Raw genomic sequence first — 5,975 nt, 5'->3', positions numbered from 1 at the left:
ACTATGCAGCCATAAAAATGATGAGTTCATGTCCTTTGTAGGGACATGGATGAAATTGGAAATCATCATTCTCAGTAAACTATCTCAAGAACAAAAAACCAAACGCCACATATTCTCACTCATAGGTGGGAATTGAACAATGAGAACACATGGACATAGGAAGGGGAACGTCACACTCTGGGGATTGTTGTGGGGTGGGGGGAGGGGGGAGGGATAGCTTTAGGAGATATAACTAATGCTAAATGACGAGTTAATGGGTGCAGCACACCAGCATGGCACATGTATACATATGTAACTAACCTGCACATTGTGCACATGTACTCTAAAACTTAAAGTATAATAATAAAATAAAATAAAATAAAATAAAATAAAATAAAATAAAATAAAAAAGAATGTTCATCTCTATATGAAAGAGGTACAGGGACATCATTTTTAAACCAGAATTTACCAGGATTACTTTCAGCAAATTTACTTTTCCCAAATGTAAACACAGCACCCGAATCTGCAAATATAAGATGGTCTTTATTAAAAAAAAAATACTACAGGTATTTTGTAGATACTCTTGGTCAGGTTGAGGAAGTTTCCTTCTAGTCCTAATTTGCTGCGACTTTTTATCAAGAATAGATGTTAGAATTGTTCAGATGCTTTTCTGCATCTGTTGGGATGATAGTATGTTTTTTCTTTTTTGGTCTGTAAATATGGTAATTTCCACTGATTGGCTTTCAAATGTTAAACCAACCCTGCATTCCTGGGCTAAACTTCACTTGGTCATGATATATCCTTTTTATATCACACAATTTTCTAAACTTTGTTAAAAATTTTTGCATCTATATTCATGAGAAATACTGAGCTGTGTTTTATTTTCTTTTAGTGTCTTTGTCTAGTTTTGGTATTAAAGTAATGCTGAATTCATAGAATGAGTTGACAATTATTCCCTCTTGTTAAATTTTCTGGTTGAGATTGAGTAGAATTGGTTTTATTTCTTCATTACATTTCTGTAGAATTCAACAGAAAAGCCACCTGGGCCTAGCAGTTTCTTTATGTAAAGTTTTTGAACTACAAATTTAATTTTTTTGATATAAACTGTTCAGGTTCTCAATTTTTCCTGAGTGAGCTTTGTGATTTTCCAGGAATTTGTCCATTTGATCTAGGTAATTGCATTTATAAGCATGAAGTTGTTAATATTTCTTTATTATCTTTGTAATATCTGTTGAATATGTAGTAATAGAACCTCACTCATTTCTGATATCTTCTCCCCATGACTTCAGTCCCTCTAATTTATTGTGATGTGTTTTTATGGCCCATAATATGGTCTATCTCAATAAATGTTCTCTGTGCACCTGAAAATAATATGTGGTCTGCTATTGTTGGATGATGTGGTCTACAAATGCCAATCAGATTAAATTAATATTGTTCAACTCTAAAAAAAAAATTTCAAAAGATTGAAATCTAATCAAGTATTTTTTCTGACAACAAAGCTCTAAAACTAGAAATCAGTAACAGAAGGGACTTTGAAAAATTCACAAATACAGAAAAATTAAACAACATTATCCGAACAACCAATGGGTTAATAAAAACATTTAAATGGAAATTTAGAAATTCCTTAGGACAAACAAAATTGGAAACACAGCATACTAACACTTATGGGATTCAGTAAAAGCAATAGTAAGATGGAAATTTATGGCAATAAACAGCTACAGCAGAAAAGAAGAAAGTTATCAAATCAAGAACCTAATGTTGCACCTCCAGAAATTAGAAAAATAGGAACAAAGTCCCAAATTGGTAGAAGGATGAAAGTAATAAAGATCTGAGCAGAAGGAAATGGAGACCAGAAAGATAATATCAATGAAACTGAGCTGGTTTTTGAAAGATAGACAAAATTGACAAACCTTTAGCTAAACTGAGGAAAAAAGCCAGAAGGCGCAAGTAAATAAAATCAGAAACAACAACAACAAAAAATGAGACATTACAATTCATATCACAGAAACACAAGAGATTACAAGAGGCAATTATATGCCAATAAATTGGACAACCTAGAAGTGGATAAATTATTTGACACCTACAACCTATCAATACTGAATTATGAGGAAATAGAAAATTTAACCGACCAATGTGTGTAATGAGATTGAATAATAATAAAAAATCTTCAATTAAATAAAAAGCTTAGAACCTGATGACCTCACTGCTGAATTGTACCAAACATTTAAGGAAGAACTAGTACCAATTATTTTCAAACTTTTCCAAAAATTGAAAATTGGGGAATAATTCCAAGCTCATTTTGCAAGACTGGTATCACCCTGATTCCAAAGCCAGACAAGAACACTACAAAAAAAGAAAACTGCAGGCCAATCTCTCTGACAAACATAAATGCAAAAATCCTCAAAAAATATTAGCAAACCAAATTCAACAGCACATTAAAAGGATCATTCACCATGATCAAGGGGAATTCATCACAGAGATTCACAGATGTTTCAACATATGTAAATGAGTAAACAGGATATATTACATTAAAAGAATGAAAGATAACAATATGATAATTTTAATAGACGCAGAAAATACATTTGACAAAATTCAACATCGTTTATGATAAAAAAACATTCAACAAATTAGGTACAGAAATAACTTAACACAACAAAGGCCATATATGACAAACCCACAGCTAAAATCGTTCAGAGTAGGGAAAAGTTGAAAACTTCTAGTTAAAACTGCAGCAAGACAAAGATGTCTAGTCTGGTCATTTCTATTTTATATAGCACTGGAGATCCTGGCCAAAATGATTAGGAAAGAGAAAGAAATAAAAGGCATCCAAATTGAAAAGGAAGCAGTTAAACTGTCCTGGTTGGCAGACAACATTTTCTTATATATAAAAAACTGTAGAGGCTTCACGAAAAACTGTTAGAACTAATAAATAAATTCAGTAAATTTGCAGGATTCAAAATCACCATAAAAAATCAGCAACACTTCTATAAACTAACAGCAAACGCTCTGAAAAAGCAAATGAGGAAAACAAATTTTATTTACAACAGCAACAAGTATTTAGTAATAAATTTAACAAAGGAGGTGAAAGATCTCTATACTGAAAACTATAAAACATTGATGAAAAATATTGAAGACAAAAATAAATCAAAAGATAATCCATGCTAATGGATTGGATAATTAATATTGCTAAAATTTTCATTGTACCCAATGTGATCTACAGATTCAACACAATCTGTATCAAAATACCAATAGCATTCTTCACAGAAATAGAAAAAAAATCTTAAAATTTGTACAGAACCATAAAAGACCCCAAATAGAGCAATCTTGAGCAAAAAGAACAAAGCTAGAGGCATTGTACTACCTGACTTTAATAAACCACAAAGCTATGGTAACGACAGCATGATACTGGCATAAAAACAGGCCATAGGCCAATGGAACAGAATAGAGAAGATTGAAATAAATCCATGCACTTACAAATGGCTTTCAACAAAAAAAATCCATGAGCACACAATTGAAAAAAAAAAAAAAAAAGACAGTTCCTCAATAAATCGTGTTGGGAAAATTGGATATCCTTATACAGAAGAATGAAATTAGACCGTTTTCTTGTAACATATAAATACTCAACTCAAAATAGATTAAAAAGTTAAATGTAAGACCCAGAACTATGAAACTATTAGAAAAAAAATAAGGAAAATCTATATGACATTGGTTGGGGCAATTATATTTTGGATATGTTTCTAAAAACACAGGCAACAAAAGCAAAAATAGACAAATGGCATTATGTCAAATGTCAAAGCAAAGAAAACAACCAAGAGTGAAAACATTACCTACAGAATGGGAAAAAATATGTGCAAGCTATACATCTGATAAGAGATTAATATCCAAAATACCTCAGAAACTAAAAAAACTAAATAGCAAGTTAAAAAAAACCCAGTTTGAAAATGAACAAAGGACCTGAATAGTTGTTTCTCAAAAGAAGATATAGAAATGATCAAAATATAAACAAGTTCAACATCAGTAATAATCATGCAAATGCAAATGAAAGACAAAATGAGATATCAACCTCACACCTATTAGAATGGCTATGACAAAAAAGATGAAAAGTAAGTATTGGCAAGGATGTGAAGAAAAGGTAACTGCCACACACTGTTGGAATGTAAATTAGTACAAACGGTATGGAAACAATGTGGAGTTTCACCAAAAAAATAAAAATAGAACCCTCGTATGATCCAGGAATGCCAATATTGGACAAAAATCTAAAGAAAATGAAATTAGTATGTCAAAGAAATAGCTACACTGGCATGTTTATTTCAGCATTACTCACAATAGCCACAATATGAAATCATCCTAAGTGTTCATCAACAAATTAATGGATAAAGAAAATATGGCACAACAAAATACTGTTCATCCATGACAAAGAAAGTCCTGGCCGGGCACAAGGGCTCACACCTGCAATACCAGGACATTGGGAGGCTGAGGTGGGAAGATCTTTTGAACCCATGAGTTCAAGGCCAGCCTGGGCAATATATGGAGATTTTATATCTACAAAACATTTAAAATCAGCCAAGCACAGTGTTGCATGCCTGTAGTCCCAGCAACTTGGGAGGCTGATGTGAGAGGATTGCTTGAGCCCAGGAGGCTGAGGCTGCAGTGAGCCAAGATTACAACAATTACAACACTTCACTCTAGCCTGGGCAGCAGAGTGAGACCCTGTGTATTAGTCCGTTCTCATGCCGCTATTAAGAAATACCCAAGACTGGGCAATTTATAAAGAAAAGTGGTTTAATTTACTCACAGTTCCACATGGCTGGGGATGCCTCAGGAGACTTACAATTATGGCAGAAGGCACCTCTTCACAGGGTGGCGGGAGAGAGAATGAGGGCCAAGCGAAGGGGGAAGCCTCTTATAAAACCATCAGATCTCATGAGAACTCACTCACTATCGGGAGAACAGCATGGCAGAAACCACCCCCATGATTCAATTACCTCCACCTGGTCCTGCCTTTCACATGTGGGGATTATTACAATTCAAGGTGAGATTTAGGTGGGGATACAAACACAGAGCCAAATCATATCACTCCGTCTCCAAAAAAAAAAAAAAAAAAAAAACCAGAAGGAGGTGGAGGAGGAGGAGAAATTCCTGTCATGACAACATGGATGAACCCGGGAGGAAATCATGTTAAGTGAAATAAGCCAGGCACAGAATGACAAATACTGCATAATTTGACTCATGTGAAATCTATCATAGTTATCTTACGGAGGTAGAGGGTAGAATGGTGGTTACCAGGGACTGGGTTGGTTGAGAGCAGAGAAGGTGTTGGTCAAATGATACAAAATTTCAGTGAGATAGGAGGAATAAGCTTAAGAGTTCTATTGTACAACCTTGTGACTATAGTTTCAAAATATTGCAATTTTGTAAAATGCTAAGATAGTGGAAATAAAGTGTTCTCACTAAAAAAAATCATAATCATGTGAGATAATGAATATTGCAACTAAGTAGATTTAGTCATTCCACAGTGTACATATACCTCAAAATAATATGTTGTGCATGGTAAATATGTAAAATTTATGTCAATTTAAAAATATATAAAAATTCTAAAATTCTCAAACATTTCCAACAGGAAATATATTTCTGTCAAGAAACCAAGGGTGGAAGCTGGAGTCATCTCACTTACCATCATTTCTGGTGGCCCAGTGGGGGATTTTGTGCTTTTTGTCTCCACAACTCTTGACTCTGTCAGCTCAAAAATCCTGATCTCCAAAAGGAAACTACTTTCATCAATAATTACATGACTCAGCTACCATCTTGACACAAAAGACATCTTAGATGAAAAAAAGTCATCTATGTATAAGAAACGGAATCACTCCCTAGGTAGCAGTAATAAACTCCGATAGGAGGATGTAGAGATACTGTTACACATTTGGGTGCAGAAAGGAATGACCGTTCTACTGCCCAGTCTCTTTGGTCAATGATTCTTACTATTTTATTTTTCAGTA

The sequence above is a fragment of the Pan troglodytes genome, chromosome 9 (genome assembly GCF_028858775.2).
Source record: "Pan troglodytes isolate AG18354 chromosome 9, NHGRI_mPanTro3-v2.0_pri, whole genome shotgun sequence".
NCBI lineage: Eukaryota > Metazoa > Chordata > Mammalia > Primates > Hominidae > Pan > Pan troglodytes.
This window is presented reverse-complemented; position numbering follows the sequence as displayed.